This window comes from Canis lupus, chromosome 27 (assembly GCF_048164855.1).
Source record: "Canis lupus baileyi chromosome 27, mCanLup2.hap1, whole genome shotgun sequence".
Lineage (NCBI taxonomy): Eukaryota > Metazoa > Chordata > Mammalia > Carnivora > Canidae > Canis > Canis lupus.
In genome coordinates, this window is record NC_132864.1 from 45,533,182 (window position 1) to 45,555,716 (window position 22,535).

Sequence of the window (22,535 nt, forward strand, 5' to 3'; positions counted from 1 at the left end):
TTGTCACTTCCAAGCAAAGGAAGACGGCTCGCCGTGCAAATGCTAGCTTCCACAGGATGGAGTAAAAACCCTCCAGGAACACTAGGGTTCCCCAGAAACTGCTGAGATGAAAAGCACGTAGAAGCTGATGGGGATCGGCTCTTAAAGGGAATGTCTAAAGGACGGAGGGGACAGGGTGGAGCAGAAGGGGGACCAGGGGAAGGTCTGCCCTTGACTGGCCTGCACACTGGCCCTAGGCCTTGGCCAGAGGTCCTGGGTTTGGTGCCCCCATGCTGATCAATGCCGAGTGCTGACTGCCTGGGCGAGTGGGGTGGCCTGGACCCCGGGGCCCCTGCTCCTTGGAGCTGAGCCTGTAGGAAGGACATGTGGTGACCACAGTGGTCCCCGCCACTGTGTCAGTGACTCTCAGCATTGTAGGAGTCTGGGTGACCCACCGCAGGACAGCCTGTAGCGCATCTTTCGTGCAGCCCCGATCGACACGCTGTAGGTAACAAAGTCACCCCAGGGGCACAGCTTTGCTGAAATTCTGATTGGTCTCTATCCTGGGCAAACGTGTACGTGGAAGGTAAGCAGGGCAAAGCCCCACTGCAGACGCCAGAACGGTGCTCCTCCTCAGTCTCCTCTGGCGCCCATTCTCGATTCCCGTCACCCTCAGGCAATGATTCTGCTAATAGAGGGGCCTACCCCATGGCCCCTAGCATGTCTGAACCCCCATTGCCACTCATTTATTTTTGAAAGTAGTGAGGGGACTGTCAGAAGATAACCCCCGACCCTCCGTGCCCCATGTCCTCATCACCCTGTCTCCGCATCCGTCAACAACCTATCTCCTAATGTTCTCTGGGCATGGTGAGCACCAGGTGGCTGGGCAGCAGGCCTACCATGGATGGGGCCCCTGCTGTGTCCCTGGTATGATGAGTTCCCTGTGGAACTGGGACCATCCCGAGTGGGAGCAGTACAGAGGCACTAAGTGCAGAGCGCAGACTGATGACAGGCCTTCCGCTCCTACTGCTGCTCTTCATCACTGGACCCAACTGCCTACCCTATCTGCTTATACCAAAGCCCTGTGGCCATTATCCAGAGGCATATCATGTGCTGAGATGGCACTTCAGCCTTCCGGGACATCATCTTGCATTTAAAAAGTTGACCCATCTATGAGGGTAGTAGCTCTGATTCATATCATGTGTGATAGGATGAGGGGACCCTATGATTAGGTGCCTTCTTTTCTACCTACTTTGGTGGAAAATGGACACCATGCTCTGGTGCGATATTTTGTAGAATGTAGGGTTATTGGAGCAAATACTCTGCATGCACTCGGGTACAGAGGACCCGCAAGAGGCAAATCCCTACTCAGAATAGGTCAATCTTGGGATGCCTGGGTGGCTCAGTGGTTGAACATCTGCCTTTGACTCAGGGTGTGATCCTGGGTTCCTTGGATTTAGTCTCATATTGGCCTCCCGGCAAGGAGCCTACTTCTCCCTCTACCTGTGCCTCTGCCTCTCTCTGTGTGTCTCATGAATAAATAAATAACATCTTAAAAAAAAAAAAAAAGATAGATTAGTCTCAGTGATGGTGGACTTTTGTGTCTTCCACCAAATGCATGGTCCCCACAATAGATGGGGTCATATCAGAGGCACAGCCTGGGAGATGTTCCCAGCAGAAGTGTGAACTGGGTATGCTGTGGTGAGGGGGAGCCCATGCTCCCAGGTTCACAGATAGCTTCCTTCCCTGTTCCATGATTGTCCCATTCAAGGCCCGTCCCTCCAGGCCTGGGTCCTGGCTGATGTCACCGGGATGAGCCGCTCAGCCTGAGTGGTTGCTGCGGCCTCCTCCATGACTGAGCTCATTGAACATGGACATGCCAAACAATGATTTTCACACTTTTAACTTATATTCCCAGACTTCTTTGTCCCTGATTTTCCAACTTTTGATTTTACGTTGATTAACTTTTGTGGTTGCAGAAGAGCCAATGAGAAACAGTTTTAGGGCAGCCTGGGTGGCTCAGTGGTTATGCGCCGCCTTCAGCCCAGGGCGTGATCCTGGAGACTCGGGATTGAGTCCCACGTCGGGCTCCCTGCATGGGGCCTGCTTCTCCCTCTGCCTGTGTGTCTCTGCCTCTCTCTCTCTCTCTTTCTCTCATGAATAAATAAATAAAATCTTTAAAAAAAAACAGTTTTATCTTCCAGTCCAGCACATCTGTCTCCTCTATATGTTCTCTAATCTTTTGCTTACAAAGTGAATCATTTTCTTTTTTCCTGTATGTTAGAAATACATAGTTAAATATAGTCAAACAAGCAAAAAAAGTTATTTCTATGATCTAATATTTCTTTTTTTTAGAAGATTTACTTATTTGGGGAGGGGCAGAGGGAGAATCTCAAGCAGACTCTGTGCTGAACGTAGAGCCAGAGGTGGGGCTTGATCCCACAACGCTGAGATTATGACCTGAGCTGGAAACCAGAGGCGGAGAGTTAACTGACAGAGCCATCCAGGTATCCCTATGACCTAAGATTTCTATGGAAATCTTAAATCCATAATTTCTTAGGCACATTTTCAAACTCAAGTTACTTGCCATCGTCTTGCCATTTGTTTAGCCTGATGTGAACCTGGGTCCCTCTCCTCCAGCGTCATAACCATTACCTGAAGGTCCATAGGCTCCAATAATTCTAATAATAGGCTTTTTCTTACCATCTTTCTAATCTCTACCCACTGCTCTGTTCCAAAGCCAATGCCATATATTTTAGTACTATTAGTACACGTTTATATATGTTATCTACGGTCATTTAACAAATGAGCCCAAAACTTAGCACAAGTACAAATGAAATGTTATTTCTCTTGATTTAATGGTAGTTGGGTACTTTGTTGATTTTTTCCTGGGCATGTTCATGCACATTCCATGGGCTGGCAGGTAGGTGGGAAAGCTGGGGCAGGTAGGTCTTTCTCTCCGTGAGATCTTTCATCCAAGCTTCTTCTTCTTCTTCTTTTTTTTTTCATCCAGGCTTCTATATAACATGGTCTTAGTGTGATGTCCCAAAGGGCTATGGCAGGAGTTGCAAGGCCTCTTGAGGTGTGCGTTCCAGAAGCGCCAGCACATCACTTCTGCTATGTTCTTCACCAGGGCCTGTCCTCAAGCCACCCCATGCTCCCTGGGACGTAAACTAGATGCCACCCCTTGGTAATGAGAGAAGTACGAAGCCATATAGCTGAGGGGAGGGGTTGCAGTAGTCACCTTTCCAACAACATGCCACACTTGCCCTTCTGAGGACATGGATGACCTGAGGAAGGACCAGTCATTGGAAGAGAGCTGCTGGCCACAGGGAGACACAACCACAGCACAAGTAGCTCTTCTTGCCTACAAGGAATTTCCATACAGAGACTCAGATTTGAGTCATCAGAAGCCAAAAGTCCTAGAAGTTGAGTAAGATGTGTCTCAGGGCTGAGCTGGCATCTGGGAATCACAGAGTCATGACACAGAAAACACGCTGATTTGTGCATTGCACATGCATGGTGCATGCCCAAGCATCATCACTGCATTGGTGAATCAATGGTTGGCCTCCATTTTCTGGCACACAATGACACGTCACCTGCCTGGAACTTGAGTGACCGTTCCTTTGACCTAGTGCCTGTCTTGTCTGTGAGCAGGACTTCCCAGCTCACTGCAGATGAGAACCCAGCTCTACCCATGCATTCACTCCTTCCAGCAGCAACGGAACCACTCACTCGTGTCCCTCTGAGTGGGGTACCAGCTATGGACCTCATGTCTGCTTACTGGTGCCTCCAATCTTTAGATGATAAACTCTTGGGTGGAACGTGCATTGTCTTACTCATGTTTCCTAATCCAAGGGTTTGGCGCAGTGCTTGTTACAGAGCTGGTGGGGTGGGCACACCCTAAGGAGGCCCCCGCTGGTGTCTGTTCTCTAGTACTCATGTCTGGTGTGAGCTCTCCCTGGAGGGTGGGCAGGGAATGCCATCCACATCCAACAGATAAAACAGGGCAAGGATGCCATGACAGGACGCTCGAGACTGTGTCCTGGTTTATGGCAAATGGGGACAGATTTTGCACATGTGATTCAGGTTGACTCTGAATTGGCTGAGTTACTCAAAAGGGAGAATTTCTTGGGTGGGCCTGATCCAATCAGGTGAGCCCACAAAAGAGCTCCCAGAGCTTTCTCGGAGGCAGAGATGTGAGGAGGCAGGGACTTTGCCTCTCAACCATGGACTTTGAAGAGGAAAGCTGTCATAAACTCGATAGCCACGAGGAAATCCACTTGCCAGCAGCCCGAGGGGCTCAGAGTGGACACTTCCTTCACTGAAGTGTCCAGCCCGGAACACAGCCTGGCCAAGTACTGGATCTCAGCCTCATGAGACCTAGAGCAGAGAACCCAGCGAAGTCGGGCCCTGGCCCTGACCCATGGAGATAGTGACATAATAAATGCATATGGTTTTATGTCACAGAAGTTATGGTCATCTGCTGTAGCAGCGGAGCACAAGTGCAGCTGGTACCCGGGTCTATAGGATAAATGTACATGATGCATGTACCTACAAATTCACCGCAATGGACCGTGTAGTAGACAGCATAAATATTACTTTAAGATGCTGATAGTTGATGAAACTTGCAAGAGGGTATGATTTATTTAGTGCAGCCTCTTAACCCCCCCACATAAAGCAATTATGGTTGGGAAAACGCAGGTGAACTATCTACAGACAAATTATTGATACGGTTAGGATTCGAGCCCTGATCCATTCATGATTATTTCATGTCTGCCTATAACATCATGTCCCTTCCTCTGTGAGAATATACAGGAGTTATCTTTAAAATGGTAGTAAAACTGTGGGGCTCTTGATTGGCTCCGTTGGTGAAACATCTGCCTTCAGCTCAGGTCATGGTCTCAGGGTCCTGGGATCGAGTCCTGCATCGGGCTCCCTGCTCAGTGGGGCATCTGCTTCTCCCTTTCTGTCTTTCCCCTCTGTGCTCAGTGTCTCATGTAAATAATAAAATCTTTTTTTTTTTAATGGTTAAACCAGGAAAATTCTTGTATGTGTGCTGAGAGGCAGGCCCGTGGAATGAACTCCATGAAGTAGACGAAGATATGCAAGTCCCACTTCCGGAAAGGTGTAAATTGACTCTTGTTGGGTGAGAATCCTGCCTTGTGACTTGGTTTCTCTTGTCTGTCTCACCACCACTAAGGGATTGTGAAGGGCCATTTGGGCATCTCTCCTTATAGGGACCCCATCCTGAGCACCCATGGTCACTCCCGTAAGCATGTTAGAAGAGGCTCCTCATCACTGCATCTGGGGTTGCCTGCTGCCGCTAGAAAAGTGGTTTCCTTCTTTAAGCAAATAGAAATACTTGACAACACTTTTTACTTTCGGAGTGTTTTTTTTTTTTTTTTTTAATTTTCTTGCCCCAGTAAATGTCTCCCTCTCCCCTCCATGATTGTTCTCTCATAGAGTTAGTGGGCAAATTTGTCATTCTAAATATCATTAAAATTGCTGTTATTTTGTGCTCTAATGTTGCAAGTTTGGTATAGAAATATTTATCAGATCATATTTATGATGGACGGTGATATGTTTAATTTACATGCACATTTTGTCGTAAAATTTCCTTGCCTCTGTTTTGGTCGTATTAGGTCAAACAAGCAGATAGTATTTTCTTATTAATCATGGCCCTTTTAAAAGAAACAAGTTTTTTCAGGCCACTAAAGGTACAAACCTTTATTTGCATGATTAACAGGCACAAGGACACTAAGAGATGCAAGATGTGACCTAGGAGAACACGGTGGACGTGATGCAAGAAAGAACAGAAATACGTGCAGCATGTATCTCACCGACTTAGTGAGATGAGCGAGGCTGATAAGAAGTTTCTTCTTAATTAGTGGGAAATACAGGTCTAATTGAAACAGAAGAAAATTCTAAGCCAGTTCAGGTGAGATTATGAGCATTCCTTGCCCACCTACCAGGCCCCACCCTTACTGCATATATATATCATGAACTCAATGGCTCCTTATTGGAAAAATGAAGGCGCACGAAATCCTGTCACTGCTCCTAAAGAAACGGTATTTAATTAAATCCACATTTCATATCCTCTATTCATGTATCAGGTATTTAAGATATCACCTTCCAGATCATATTGTAGAATAGTAGACAAACTAGATGAATATACTGGAAATTATCAGTATAATGAAATTCTAAACAAATCCTATCTGAGGAGCTGATGCTGATAATTCCTTTCAATGCAATGAGGTGCCTGTGGTGATATCAGCAGGTGGGGATTTTGAACAGCATAGAAATATCGGTACTAATGTCACCAAAGTGGGGGGAGCGAGCCAGGACACATCCGGGGAGAAGTGCAAAGATGAGATAAACCTCCACTCCGGATGCCCTGACCCCCCTCCTGATGAGGAGCTACTCTGGGAGCAGCACAGGGTCCCCAGGACCTGCGAGGACAGCAGCCTGGCTGGGGACAGCTCCCCGAAGCAGGTGGGGTGCACCGAGCTGCTCTGCACCCACCGCAGGTGCCCCAGGCAGGAAGGCCCTTCCTTTGAGGTGGGAAAATCAGAAGCATGCTTGAATTATGCCAAGAAATAAAGCAGCATAGCTTCAATAAAATAGTTTATTATCAGCTTGTTACCATGGGAACACAAAGATTGGAGGGGATACTACTTTACCTTTTTGTATGAAACCACTCTAAGGGGAAACATGATATAAAAATTAATAAACAAGAGTGGATATTTTTTGACATCAGTTGTTTATGAGGCCTGTACATTTTACCTTAAAGAAAAACAAAACTGTTTAACAATATTCAGATTGGGGAACACAGTCTTCATAAAAAAAGAAAACCGAATAAGTCAGTTTTATTTTGTTATCTAGGATAAAATTAACACTGAAAATGAAAAATTACAATAATTTTTTTACTTTATTTTCCATTCCATTAAGCAATAATATTTGTCAAGTTGAATTCCATCCTTCTGTTACTTCTCAAAGGCTAATATTTTCAAACACATTCTTCAACCAATTTGAACCAAAAATAGAAGCAGCAAGGTACTCTGTAACACATGGCATTTATTGTCCAAAAATAGATTTCTCTGAATCTGTTCCCTTATCTGTAGCGTTAATATGTAGATTAAAAGTTAGTCATTTTTTTGCAATAAAACTGTATGAGTCTATTCGAGTTGTAATACTCTATTTTAATATTTATCCGAATTATAAATTTCACCAAGAGCTCTCATCCTTAGGAATTTGGTTGGCATATATTTTGCTAATTGAAATATATTTGATATTCAACATTGTGTGTACTTAAAGCGTACATGTTGATGGGTACGTTTCTATATTGTAATATGACTGCCATTGCAGCACTAATTAGCACCTCTATCATCACATAATTATAATTTGCTTTTAGTGGTTGGAATAATTAAGATATAGTCTCTTAGCAAGTTTAATGATTGTAATACAATATTGTTGTCTGTGTTCTCCGCACTGTGCCTTAGATCTCTAGGAATTATTCACTGTTCATTGCAAGTTTGTCCCCATGAACAACATCTGGTTGGTCTCAAAAAACACCATCAAATGGAGGGCCTGCTCCTTAAAACCAGCTATTACAAACCAACAGATTCAAAATTAAAAAGTGTTAATATTACATAGATGACAGTCTTCGAAGTTGTCAGGACGAAGCCACAGTGTCCCTCAAAGAAATTGAAGAAACTTCCTAAATGTTTTCCAGACAGGCCAGCAGTGGAAGCATCTGTGAAACAACACAGGACTTGTCAGGGTTTCCATGCGATGAAAACTCTCTTGATCAATAATTACTGGGAAAAAAACCTGATTTTTAGAAAAAATCCAAAAAGTGTAAGATTTCTACAGTTTTCTATATATTTGAAACTACTCGGTCAGCTCAATACCAAGTAGGACCGGAGTCCTCAGTGGAGTCTTCACCACACCTGTTGAACGTGTGTTCATTGCCCATGGAGCCCCATGGGCGACTGTGCAGGTAGTAAGACGGCACGGCCCGCTCCCTTTTTCAGCGTTGGGAGCAGGTGTCCACACCGGCACACTATTGCAACTTCCTCCTTAACTACATGGAAACCATTGGTGTTTACTTTGGAAAGAGGAGATTCCTTTCCATCCATTGTCTGTAGGAACAGCAAACTAAGTCTGGAGTAGGTAAGATATGCTTTCTGGCTGCAGAAGATGCCCCGTGCACCTGTCTCCTAGTCTGTTCCCCATCACGTGACCCTCCTGCCACCTCAAGCCCTCTTGCTCCACCACGCCCCCCATCCATTCTCTCCTCCGTTGTAGCATCACACGGAAGTATCATTCTATCAACACTTCCCTTTATTCATTTTATCTCAGCTCTTTGAGGGCAGAAATTATCTTTCTTAATCCATTTGAGCCAAGTTTATAAACTAGAATTTAATGACTGATGGGTCAATATCTATCGAATTCATTGAGAAAACGATGAGCTCTCTAAATGTTGCATTTTATTTGGTGTCATACAATAAACCCACGGCAATTTTGCCAATAGAACAGCAGGAAATGCAACAAGTGTTGACTTAAATTAAAAAAAAAAAAACAAAAACAAAAAAAATAACTGCACTAGAAGTCTAAGGGGAGAATCATACCATACAATTCCCCTTAGTATTATAATTGTATTTCAGCACATACGTGCACATTGTTGATGCAAAACCATTAGCTGTTTTTCAGTAGATACAGTGATTACATCTGCATAATATTGAGGTTGCATTTGCTTTTGCAAGAGCAGTGATGTGATCACTATTTAGAAAGGAGTATTACTAACATGAACCACATGGTAGAAAGCTTTCTTAAGATGGGATTGAGTTTCATAAATGTATTATATGAATTTAAGACATTAAAGTATAGTTTCAAAATGTTCTGCTTTTTTAATAGAAATGCAGTGTCAGACCACAACGCGATTTTTTCACGTTGTAATTTGCTTTGTAAACTTTTTACAAGAGTCTATAAAATTTATAAAAGGGTTAAGTGACACAAACATACTGACGTCATATTAAATTGCTTTTGCTGTAACGTATTTTTATCTTGTTGCTGAACATCTATTTTTATATTTAAGAACTATATATTTCATGGGCATCCCTCCTAACATGAGGAAAGGGTTTTCCCCAATGAACATTTTCCAGCATTAGTCTGAGTGAGAGCTTGATGTAAGTAAACAAGAAGACCCTTTTATATTTTTTTCAAACTTCCATTAGCAATTATATTTATATCATATATATCATATTAGAGATAAGCCACGATATATCAATTCCGTCACAAGGAACAAAAATAAATCCAACATAAAAAATGTTCACCTGTGATTACACTTTAAAGTGGCCCTGGGGGTCCCAGGAGGGCTCAGGGGTTGAGCGTCTGTCTTTGGCTCAGGTCATGATCCTGGGGTCCTGGGATCGAGTTCCGCATCAGGCTCCCTGCATGGAGCCTGCTTCTCCCTCTGCCTGTGTCTCTGTCTCTCTCTGTGTTTCTTGTGAATAAATAAAATCTTAAAAAAAAAGTGGCTCTGGGGACTCTGGGCTTTGCAACGAAACTGAAAACACAAGCAGTTCAACTGAGCAATTGCCAGACTGGTAGCAATAAAAGCAAGAAAAGAACATGTTCTTTGGGAATCCTTACAGATTTGCCAATATTCAAGCAATATCCAAGCTGTATATATGGCAGGTCTGTCCTCCTTGGTTTAAAACATGACTATTCCTTTTCCAAATGTGCAAGTTCTGTGAAAATAGTGGGGTGTCAGTAAAGTTGCAGCAATTGCACAGAGCCCAGCTGCCTGTGACGTCCAACATCTTTCCTGGAGTTTTGTCTCCTGGAGATTGCATGTAGTTCCAAACTCCCCAGCCTCACTCCCCTTCGCTCTATCGATCTCTCTTTCTCTCTCTCTTTCCCACTTTCACCTGAGTTTTCCACTTAACATTAGCCCTGACGGATGACCCAGAAGAACCTCAATGTAGGGATGCCCTGGGCGGCTCTGGTTGGACTCTATCGGTACATGAGGACATCTGTTTCCCAGCAGGGCCAGATCTTTGGAGTATGTCCCTCTTGAAATAAGGAAAACAAATGGACAAAACCCAAGCAAAATGTTTTCCCCTCAGAAATGCCCAGACCAAAAATGCGTGTGGATAATTTGAGGGAATGAAATATTTCAAATAGGAGTCAACGTAATGCAGTGACAAAGAGATAGAGACTTTGGAATCAGATATGCTTGTGGGTTTTGGTTCTTCCTGCTAATTTGACATCAGCCCTGCCACTGACTTCTCCAAGTCTCAGCTCTATCCCTACAAATGGAAAAGCATTGCCTCCTTCAACCAACAATTATAAATATTAAGTAGTCAAGGTACAGTACTATACAGCCCAGTATATTATATCCTTATGTGTGATGTATAATATTAACCTAAATATATGTTACAGTATAAAATATAAAATATATGTAATATGTTTTACAAGTATAATTTAAACTCACAAATAATTGGTAAGTACCTTGAGCTACTTCTGCTCACCCAGCATGACCAATGCCATGCCTGTGAGCACGTTTCACCTGTAGGCTCGTGTCCCGAGATGCTCGCACCTTCACTCCCATCACTACTTCTCTGTCCTCAGTTTATTTATTTATTTATTTATTTTTTAAATTTAATTCATGAGAGACAGAGAGAGAGGCAGAGACACAGCAGAGGGACAAGCAGGCCCCATGCAGGGAGCCCGACATGGGACTCGATCCTGGGACTCCAAGATTATGCCCTGGGCCCAAGGCAGGCGCTTAACCGCTGAGCCACTCAGGCGTCCCATCTGTCCTCAGTTTAGATCAGCTGCCCGTGTTGATCATTACAACATTCAAGTACCTGCAATTGTACCAGTTATCTGCTGCCGTGAGAATGTGACGTAACAACTCAAAACGCTGGTGGCATAAAAAAACACGTCTTCATTGGGTTCATGAATTTGTGGGGTTTAGCTGTCAGCCTGGGTGGCTTGCTGGCTCATTCACCCATTTGCAGCTGTTATGGCTTCTGAGGGGCTGGTTGACTGGCAACTGATCTAAAGGAGCTGCAGGTGGCATAATCTGGGCAACTCAGCTTTGCCCCATGTTTTTTTTATTATTTTTATTTTTTTTTTAAGTTCTGGTAAAACATTTATTTTGAAAATTCATTTGGTGCTTGGATGATAAACAGAAAACAGGAGCCAGTATCTTTTATTTTATTGCTTTACTCTTTAGCCCTATTTAAGTTCTGAAAAACCAAAATAGGATGTGATCTCCGTAGAGATGAGCACCGAGCACTTGCTCAGTACCTCAGGTGAGAGCCCACGAGGGGTCCCCACTCATGAGGTGTGTCAGAGCCACCTGTCCAACTTCGGACCCGGGGCCAGACGCCAGCGAGGACCCTGTGTGTTGGGCCGTGTGTGCACTGGCTCCCCGTCGGGGTCACACTCCCCCCACCCAGAGGTCATTTGCTGGATGCATGAGTCCCACCAAAGGAGCGTCCCTGCGTCAACACTCTGCCCTGGGGTCGGGCGTGGATCAGAGCTTTGGGTTCTGGAGGGAAGGATAAATCCCCTTGTTGTTAAGGGATGACAGAGCCGGGGATTTCCTAGGAGGGGAAACAAATTGTCCCTGATTGATAGGAAACCATCACTGCCGTCTGTGGCATTTATTGGCTCCTGAGGTCCCAGGATTGAGTCATTTTAGGACAGAAATACTGTCAGGCCGCTCTAGGCCAGAGAATAAGCTTCTTCTCTACCGGACCTGCAGGCATCCAGAGAAGGTGAATTCACATAATTTAATGGCTGGTTTTGGCTCATTAGTAAAACGATTTCTTTCCAACAAACGAAGCCAATGCAGAAGTGGAGAACTCATTTATGGTAATTCTCTATTCAGCAATTTAGGGACGCCCTTTCGGAGATTGCTTCCTAAAAGATTTTCAGAAGAAAGGAATCGATGTGGCTAAAAACTCTGTCCCTCAAAGCCTCACGGAGAACTGGGCTCCTTGGTGGTCCTCAGGGGAGGTTAGCTGGAAAATGTCACAAGAGGGGTGACTGCAGGTGGCAGGTACAGGCTGGGTTGGGACAACCCCATCCTCCTGGTCGTGGCGTAGAGAAGAGGCCCTGCACAGGGCCAGCTGGCCGTCCTCGGGTGGACGCGTGATCAGGATCCTTCAACAGCTCTGCCTCCATGACTTGACCCAGAGGAGTCGCTGGGGAACTTCATTGTCTGGCTCTCAGGCTGCTGAGCTAACAGGCAGCGGAGATGGATGGGCCCCACCATGACTAGGGTGATGATCTGAGTTTGTGCCCCAAACTGGGCACAGTTGAGGGTGAAAGGCAGTACTCTGACAAGCACCCTGGGACCACAAGGGTAAGTGGTCTGCTCCTGGCAAAGCTGCTGTGGATGGTGGTACCCAGACTGGGTGGACTCTGGAGGCCCCGTTGGATGGCTGTGGTCGGCCTCCTCTAGGGCTGGTCGGGGGGCAAGAGTAGCTGCTGATCCCACGTGAGATGGCCCCCGTGCTGCAGTCGTCTGCCAGAAGCACCGTCTCCTTCAGTTCAGGGATATCTGGTCCCTTCACTAGTAGGACACGGGTCCTCCTGATGTCTGGATGGCGTGCTTGTGGACCTGCAGCTGGGTGGCCAGCCTCGCCTCTGTGGGGCCTGGAGCATCCCTGACCTGAAGCTCTTGATTTCTTAAATTCACATTTTCAGTCATACATTCCCCACGTCTCTGTTCTTTACCCGACCGCTGTTCAATTCACCCACCAATCCATTTATTGAGATTTCACATTTGATTTTTATTTGTCTGTCCCCCATTTTTATTTCGAGACTATGTTCTTTGATGTTCATTTTATGTAGCAGCCTGTTCCTCCTTAACAGACTCTTTTCTCCTCTGCTGATATTACTGACATATATTTTTAGTTTCTTCTCTTTCCTCCAAGTGGGCTTTTAGTCTGTTCGTCTGTTTAGTCTCTGATTTTGATTTTGTGATTTAATCGAGTATAGGGTGATCTCTATCTGCCCGCTCTTATGTAAGTTAGAGGCTGATCCGTGGGTGGGCTTGTGGACTGGGATGCACTGGGATTGTTCGTTCATGGAGGGAATCTCATCTTAGCACATGTAAGTGTTTTTCCTTTTGGATGGTGATGTTCCAGCTGCACCCCAATCCACACCAGAGCATTCTCTTCCTGGTTGCTACCATTGGGCCACCATCATCCCAGGAACCAAGCAGGAGGAAAGGGTGGGGACTCAGTATCCACCAAGTAAATCTCAATCCAGGGCCCTGTTTTAATTACACTGCTTCTTTTGTGCCTTCTGTTCCCCATTCTGCTTAATGTTTTCCAGAAAACACCTCCAATGTTCTGTCACACGAGAGAGGAGTAGCCATCTGGATTCTCAAAGTAAAGAAGCTATAGGGGGTCTTAGCATTTTTTTTTTAAAAAGAACCTAGAGTAAAAAAAAAAAAAAAAAAAAGAACCTAGAGTAAGCATTCAGCTTTAGCCCCAAGTTCGCCCATCAATGTGTCCTAGATGCGGCCAATCTCTGAGCCTTTGGGGGATGTGGTCGGGTAATTTGTTCAGCGTGATCCACTGCTGACATAGGCTTCCCAGCTGCTGGGTTAATTACCGCCAGTTATCTGTTTCTCACTCTTCAAAATGCTTCTTGTCCCTTCTGTTCTCTTTTTTCCCTGAGATAATATGTCTTTTGAAAAGTCCCTTCCTATCACCAGTGGGATTCAATGGAAGTGTCAACTCAATCCGCCATATTGATGTAGAAATCGGAACCCAACAAGAGCAAGACATGTACCATTAAAGACGCTTTTTGGGGGGTACACTGTTGATGTTATAACAGTGTGCCCCAGAAGGACTTTAGAATGGCACCCCAACATTCACCACAGTGCTAAGCTGGAAGATGAAATAAGAAGATAGGGATCCCTGGGTGGCGCAGTGGTTTGGCACCTGCCTTTGGCCCAGGGCGTGATCCTGGAGACCCAGGATCGAATCCCACATCAGGCTCCCGGTGCATGGAGCCTGCTTCTCTCTCTGCCTGTGTCTCTGCCTCTCTCTCTCTCTCTCTCTCTCTCTCTCTCTCCTTGTGTGACTATCATAAATAAATAAAAATTAAAAAAAATAAAATAAAATAACCCAAGTATGAATCATTAAAAAAAAAAAAGAAATAAGAAGATATGATCAGTTCAAGATGCGTGCTTCAATGAAAACCCTAAGAATAGGGTCAGTGTGTTAGTCTGTGGGTTTCCCAGAGTCCTGAGCAAAAACAAATAGAACACAGAATTTTTTTTTTTTTTAAACACAGGGATTTTCACACCTAAAAGAGTAAGCTCAGTAGAGGGGGATATATTCAGTTTTTGAATGGTGATTAAATCCCACACCATTTGAAAATGGAGCTCATGGGGCACCAGCTGTTGACTCCAGTTTTTTTTTTCTAATAAATGGAGGAGTGTACATTAACATCTCAGCCATATGAAATGCACCCAAAAGTAGAGCGGAACTGTCATCAAGTAAATTTACATGAGTTTGAGTTATTTTTTATGCAGCGCATTCAGACACTTTCTGTGAATTATGTTTGACACAATTTTTTTTAGTAACTTGATGTCTTGGTCAATATCAATGTTTTGAAGGTATGCGTTTTAAATTCTAAAATATAGTACAGCTAAGTTTTCTTGCCACAGGAAGGAAAATGTGACACTGGCTTTTAGTGGTTTGCATTTAAACAAAAACTATATATATTTAGTTCATTGTTCTGATTTTTATGGCAGCATAACTCACTTGTCGAATCCTTAGGCTACACATATCATATATTTCAAATTACATTTTTCTCTACTGTCTGTCATTTTGACCAATATTCCAAGTGGGACCAGTAATGCAGTAGAGGTGTGCCACAGTTCTCGCTCCTACTTGGTGGTGGGTTCTATACCGTCATAGTGACAATAGAAAAAAGTTGTGGCTGAGCAACACTATTTCCATTGGTTTCATAGACAGAGTCACAAACTTGGGAAATCTCCATAAATTGAAAGCCTGGAGCTTGCCATTGGCATTAATAATGCTGACATTAGTTGCATTAATCTAAGAACCTTTGATGAGACTGCAGGGGCCAATCACAGAACGGTTTCAGTAGGATCCTTCTGTGTTTTCCTTGGAGCACGAACGTAACATAAATGCATTTTATTTCACTTAACAAGTAAATGAATCAAATATTAAGAAGTCACATGAGCTACAAATGTAAAACATGCCCTTTGAAAGTTATGTCATCCATCACAACTACAAAAGTGAGCAGGCTTTAAAAAAATTTAGAATATCAGTTCAGCTGAATTTATCCTTAATCAAGATGGGAACTATTGTGTGTTTTGTTTTAATGGTTCCTTTGCTATCTCCAAGTGCTAAGTGATATTCCTATTGTTTCTCATCTATGTACATACAGGGAGGTAGCACCTGCCCCTTAGAAAACGTGACATACCCAGTTTCTAGCAGCAGTACGTGAAAATCTTTAATAATTAAAAAACCCAAGAAGAATAGGCTTAGAAAAGTTCTCTGCAAAAAGTGATAATATTACTGCAAAGAGCTTCAGAGGAATCCAGCAGTTGATTTACTTTAATAATTTAGAGTCAGCTAATTCTTTCTTTTCACATAAATATAATGACGATATATTTTTCTTTATCACATTTAAATTATTTCTAACTTTAATATGACTATTCTTTTTTTATGGAACTATATTAACTGATTAAGATTTGAGGGATAATTCTTGTTCTGTGTTACAACAGGCCACTTCATTATCTTTTTTCAAATTTCTCCATGTCAAAAAAACATATTTTTTAAGCTTCATAAAATTAAATTTACATTTAAATACAATCCATTCTGCTGAAAAAAAAAATCCTTGAATGAAGAGTGGTTTTGTCATAGCTATAAATGTGGAGCTTTAGGATTATGTCAACCACATAAATTGAAGTATTTAAATGAAATGAAATAAAATTCTGCATAATACTATCCATGTGCTTATTAGAGAGAGATCACCTTTAATATATGATTTACCAAAGTAAGCCCAATTAGTGTTCCGAAATGTCTCAGCGCCAACAATCTGGGGAAAAATGAAAAAAGTATAGTCTTTCAGAATAGATTATATTTCACAGATGTCCAGAAGATGCTGAGATATGGCTTTTGGAGGGAATGATAAATTGTGTGCTATTACTACTGCAAATTTACTTATATCAGTTTTGATTTTGTGTGCAAATAAATAATTTAAAACAATATATTGTCCTGGCATTGATGTAATTGACTTAATTCTGCTTCCTTACAACAAATTATATGAAATAAAATGATAACATTTGTTTAATTTGTCAAGGAAATTGAGCCACAGACAATGAACCCCAAACAAAGATGAAGCTCAGTTTTATGCATTGTACATTTATTATGTTAATTTGATCATGATAACAAAAACCTTTGCAAACAACTGACAATGCAAACAATACTAACAAGCAGAAAAATTCAAGCTAATAAATTACCCCCAAAGTATTTTTTGGCCACCTCCAGAACAGAGAAATAAACATCTGCTATTTGACAAAGACCCAGTCTATGAGATTTTGGCACAGCAGCCTGAGCTGACCTTGACAGACATAAGAGACCATCCGTTTTGAGTGGGGCTCAGAATATGGAAGGGCTCTGAGGTCCAGGTGGTCATTCGGGCAGCCCTGTCATTGGAACAACACAACTCAACGGACATCAGGGGTCTCCCTGCAGTTGGAAAATACCCGGGCATCCCCAGGATGAAGCTCTCAAAGAAGTCAGGGTAATGGACTCAGTTTTGGACATCGTAGCACATTGCCGTACTCTGTACAAAAATAGCTCTCAAGAGCTACGGACCTGGTAGTGATGGAGAGTCAAACTGGACACATCAAGTGACCATGTGATCAGAACGGCTCTTTCATAGTCCAGGTTCTGTGAATGCCAACAAGTCAAAGGTAGGGGTGGCCCAGCTGACACCTATCCTGAGGTAGAGATAGTACATTCCAGACCAGACACGCACAGAAGGAGAGGACACAAACAAGCTCCATGCGTAGGCAACCTCCTGTCACCAAGAATGCCACATGGTAGTTTCCTCCTTGGCTCAAATTTAAGTCCACTTTGGGGTTGTTTTCTGACTCACTAACGGAGGAGGAAATCGGCAAAGCTGCCTACTAGCTGCATTGCTCAGGACAGCATGCTAGTTAACGCTGGAGGAGGGCTCCACCAAAGCCCAACTCAAGAGTATCCTGAAGAATCGCAGGGGGGAAGCATCATCCCAATGGACACTGTTCACCCACCTTGTGTAGAAAGAATATCCAGGGTAGGAATATAGTCTGATTCATGGGAATGATGGCTAGCTCAGCTGGTTGGTCGTGGATAAAGAAAGATTAGAACACTGGACTTGAGGAAGAGTCAAGTTGGCCGACTTGAGAAGTGAAGACCTTCGCTCTCACACTCACGCAACAGCATTCATCTAGAGATTCTCTACCTCAGGCTTCCAGAGTATTTAACCAATGGACACAGGGGTCTGGACTGCAAACACACTCCACTAGAGACCTGCTGAAGCTCTGGATACATCATGGAACCCAGTGAATGGGTATCTGGGAATAACAGTAGCAGGACCTTCCCTCTCAAGAGGGGCACAGGCCTCGCTCAGCACCAGGACCTCGGTGGCAGGGCTGTGGGGTGGTCTCACCATAGCCTCTCCTTGGAGATTCTGGGTACCTGGTCCTTAGTACGAGGGCTACCCGTATCATCCAGAAGTTGTCGCTCTTTTCTGTTACATGGAATCATTATCATTTCCATGTGTTTTTTCTTCTCTGTAGATAAATTGCTTCTCATAAACTTCTTGTAGAGCCTGTGGGCCTCCTCCGCATGTGCTCAGACTTACCTGGACGCTAAGGATATGCAGGATTAGCTCGAGTGTCCCCCTGAGCCATGCCTGTTCACAGATGTAGCCTCACACTTGTCATCTGCGACCAAAGTGTGCCTGCATCTGGTGGGCATTAGTTTTAAGGCATGTTGACCATAGAGCAGATGCTGGTAGAGTGATAAGACTGAAGATATTTGATTTTCAGTTGGATAAAACACTGATAATGTGTGTGTGTGTGTGAGTGTGTGTGTGTGTGTATAAAATGAACAGACGAACCAATATAACCATTCAATACTTCCTATCTCAAACTTCTGTTTCTTGAGTCCAAATTGAAAAAAATAAACCTTATAGATTTGAGTTAGAGATTAAAAAGAATATGTGATTCTCTTCAAAAGCTGCTTCCCTTCCTGGAGGGGACTAGGATGAGAACATAAATCACTTAGGACACTAGTACATCCCATCAAGGCAAATCAAGATAAGTGTTTATTACACCCCATCTCCTCCCCCCTTCAAAATTTATACTGTAGAACAAACACTGAAATGTCTGATGGAAAGCTGAAAATTGAATCTTCATCATCCGATGTTGCTGAAGTTCCCCCAATCTCCCATCAGGAGAAAGCCCTTGGGAAGATAATATAAGTGTGATAGACATACAGAGGAAATTAAGGTGCTAAGATACTGCACGTCTCTCTGGCTCCGAGAGTCACCAGAGCAAGGTTTCTGAATCACTGAGAACCCGGCTTCATCCCAATAAAAATCTCTCTCCCTCATTTAGTATTATTTATTTTTTAAAAGGTCTTATTTATCTATTCATGAGAGACACAGAGAGAGAGGCAGAAACACAGGCAGAGGGAGAAGCAGACTCCCTAGAGGGAGCCTGATGAGAGACTTGGTCCTAGGACCCCGGGATCATGACCTGAGCTGAAGGAGACGCACAACCCCTGAGCCACCCAGGTGCCACCAATGGCACCTTTTTCTATACTTGCTTGCATTTTTGCTTTAATGTCTTCTGCAGAACCAGGTCCTTTTGGTGTTTTGGGCATCTTTTCCTATTTTTTTTTTTTTTTGGAAGGATTCCTGGCCTTTTTGTCCTTGGTGTTGATGTGTTGATGGTTTTGAATCTTTTCCATTCTGGTTTTATTTTTGTGCCTTTTTGGCTGGAGTATCTCGTATAGATTTTTTTTTCCTGGAGGCTTGTCTTCAGCCTCCTCCTCCTCACCATCATCATCATCACCACCACCACCACCATCATCATCATCTTCTTCATCTTCATCAGCAGTAAGTTTTACTTTTTTTCCTGTGGAAACCTGTTACCACTTGTCGGGGCAGCGCATGTTCCAGATATGTTAAGGAGCTCACATGGTCCTCTGACTCTGCATCTCCTGCCGTCCACCTGTGTCACAGGTTCTGAACCACATTTCCTCCATGGGACCACAGGTGGTTTATTTCCAGGCCCTCAAGGGAGACCATTGGTCTTCAAAGTTGCCAGAGCAACATTAATTGGATTGCCTTGGTCCATTGCCTCTGCTTCCACGATGTGCGATTATCCATCCTTTGCACTAGCCGCTAAACTGACCGTTCTTAAAGATAATTGGTATTTGTTTCATCATTATCCACCTTAGAGTGCTCATCTTTGTCACCCTTTAGTTCATCTGCAAAGATAGTTCTGGGCCTCATGTCCACGTCCATCGAACCTTCCATGGGGTGGTGGCGTGCATGTAGGCGGGAGAGAAGGTGGACAAAGATAAACAGCTACCATCCCAGCGAACAGCCATGCGGGAAGGAACCAGGCTAGGGGGTAAATGAAATAATTTAAACTGGAAGGGATAGTTGTGTAAACTCCATCATTTTAGGGAGGGAAAAAAAAAGGTCACGTGTCTATATTATTTGACCAGATCCCTGGATTATACAAAGAAATAAATTTTGAGTTTTTTTTTTAATTCCTTGTCCCATATTCACTTGACTATGATGGCCTATAGACCCTTATGATCTAGGGTAATTTATCTGTCTCCACTGGCTAATGCTGAGACTCCCATTAATTGCACACATTTTTAAGTCAACTTTACATAAAATTTGAAGTGCCTATTTTTTCATTCCCTTTCTCTTCTAAAACTATTTATTAATTAGTTCTTACGTACCAACTTAAGTTAAGCTGTCACTGATTAGGACCACTTATCTTGCTCAAATAAAGATCACAAAATAAAGGTTACAATTAAAGTAACCTATGAACTATTGCATCAAAACTATGGGAGAATTCACTACTTTTTAATTTTTGTTCTTGTGAAATAACTTGGCAGAGTATGCAAACACAGTCATTATTTTGTGGTTTTTCAGTTATATCACAGTCATGCTTCATTAGTATCATGAACGACTACTTCCGAAAGTTGCACAGATGCGATTTTTTAAAATGTCATTCTTTCATCTGTAGTTTGCAAAAGGGACAACTATGTGCACTGGTAAATTTCCATTTAGCTCTTAAGTATATAGAATTGCTAATTCCTTCAAGACATAAAACCAGCATAAAGTGACCTTGAAAAATGAGAGAAGCTCCTTAAAATTACTGGCAAGCTTTCTTTAGTAGAGTCCTTTAGTTAGAAGTCATCCAAGATGCCCGGGGACCAGTACCCAGCTTCCAGAGAGATGGGTGTCTAAATGCCACAGTGAAGTCAATCCTGTGAGGTATGTCCCATAACATATATTACATTAATGGCATTGTATTTTATTTTTTTATGTGAACATCCAATTATTAAGAGATGCTTCCCCCCAAATGTTTCATACCCATGGATGGTGACTATTTCCATTTGTCCTTGTAGGTCCACCTCACTTTGTAACCCTGTGTGGCCTGGGGGCCCCTGCCCTCTCGGCCTTGCATTAGTGGGAGGAGATGGACACCAGACTGAGAGGGAGGGTGGGGTGTTCATTCTCCTGATTCCCTCCTCACTGGTTTGCTCTCCCACCCAAGCTGCTGCTCTGGAAGGAGGCTGGGTCTTCTCTGGGCTCTGAGGCCACCCTAGCCCATGGCTCATGTCCTTGTCCCTGCTTCCACTATGTCCTGTGGTTCCCCAAATAGGCCTCACAAAACCTAACTGAGGGTCTGTTTTCTTCCAGAACATTGCTATGTAAACACTCTCAACACTCCATGGTAAAATGAGTTCACCCCAATACAAGTAACTAGTGGTGACATAGGAAATTTTCACCTTTCAATGATAGTGGGCTCTGCTCCTGGGCGCCAGGGAGCCTATGGTGTAATATTTACCAAGGTCTGAATGACTCTACAAAACTGTAAAATCGTGGGCTCCATTTCTGCCCCGAGCACACATCATATGGCCACTGTTTTAAAACAAAACAAACAAACAAAAAACAACCACAAAAAAAAACCCAAAAGGCGCATTCCAAACATAAAGATAAGAAAAAAAAAAAAAAAAACCCTCGCTGGTTCATGTAAGACTAAAGTCATACAGTCTGGCATGTATTAAAAACATAAGTCTGTAATTTTCTGGAATGTCCTTCCTTAGGACGATATGCAACTCTTTATGTAAAAAAATTCATGCAGCTCTGCCCCAAATGCTCCTTCCCTAGAGCATTTGCCTTGGTGGAGAAGACTGTGTATCCTGGGCATCTGTCTTGACGTGGGCTCCAGTAGAACTCTTTTCTCATCTCTTTAAATTTTTTAAAAACAGTTTGTTCATTTTGCATCGACAAGAGTAACATTTAATAAAGAAATTACTCACCATTCCCTTAGTAATGGATATAACCTTAACACATTATTTATATTACTAAAATACCCTCTATAAATTAAAAAATAATCATTTTAATATTATTGCTTTGTTATCATACTATGGCTTTTTAAAGACACCACAGATTCATAAGTAGCACATCATTAATGATGTTTCGCTGTTCAATAATTTAAGAAGTATTTGTATATATCCTATCAGAGCAAAGATCTAGTTAATACAATTTGCAGCTTAAAAATTATGTTGCTGAAAATATACATCTCTACACACTGTGAAGCAAGAACCCAGGAGGTTAAGCATATTAAGTAAACAACAATTATTTGTGTAGGGACGCCTGGATGGCTTAGTGGTTGAGCATCTGCCTTCAGCTCAGGGCGTGATCCCTGGGTCCTGGGATCGAGTCCTACATCGGTCTCCCCGCAGGGAGCCTGCTGCTCCCTCTGCCTGTGTCTCTGCCTCTCTCTCTCCGTGTATCTCATGAATAAATAAATAAAATCTTAAAAACAAAAACAAAAGCAAAAACAAAACAAAAAAAACTTATTTGTGTAAAAGAGATAAACAACAATTGAAATAATAATCACATCAGCTTCAATAATGCGACGAAAACAAAGCACAAAATCAAAAGTGTAGAGGTTGCAAATACATAGATACGAAGGTCTCACAGCATATTATTGCAACCAGATTTCTTATGAACAAGTCCCTAAGAATCCTAATCAGATAGTACTCATAATTTATTCATATCATATTTTAATTATCTTTACGAATTCACTTGTTAAGTAATTAGCAAACAGCTTTGCAACACATTTAAATGAAATTCTGTAGTAGTGCATGTTACGTATCAGAAGACAGAAGTATGGCCTAGTGCTATGCATTTTCAACAACCATCCCAGGTGATTTTGATAGATTATACTTAGA

General features: G+C 42.9%; 1 pseudogene; it reads right to left on the bottom strand.

Annotated features, from left to right (window-relative positions):
- Positions 1 to 232: 232 nt before the first annotated feature.
- On the bottom strand, positions 233 to 19,587 carry LOC140619045 (nucleophosmin-like; annotated as a pseudogene).
- Between the last annotated feature and the right edge of the window lie 2,948 nt (positions 19,588 to 22,535).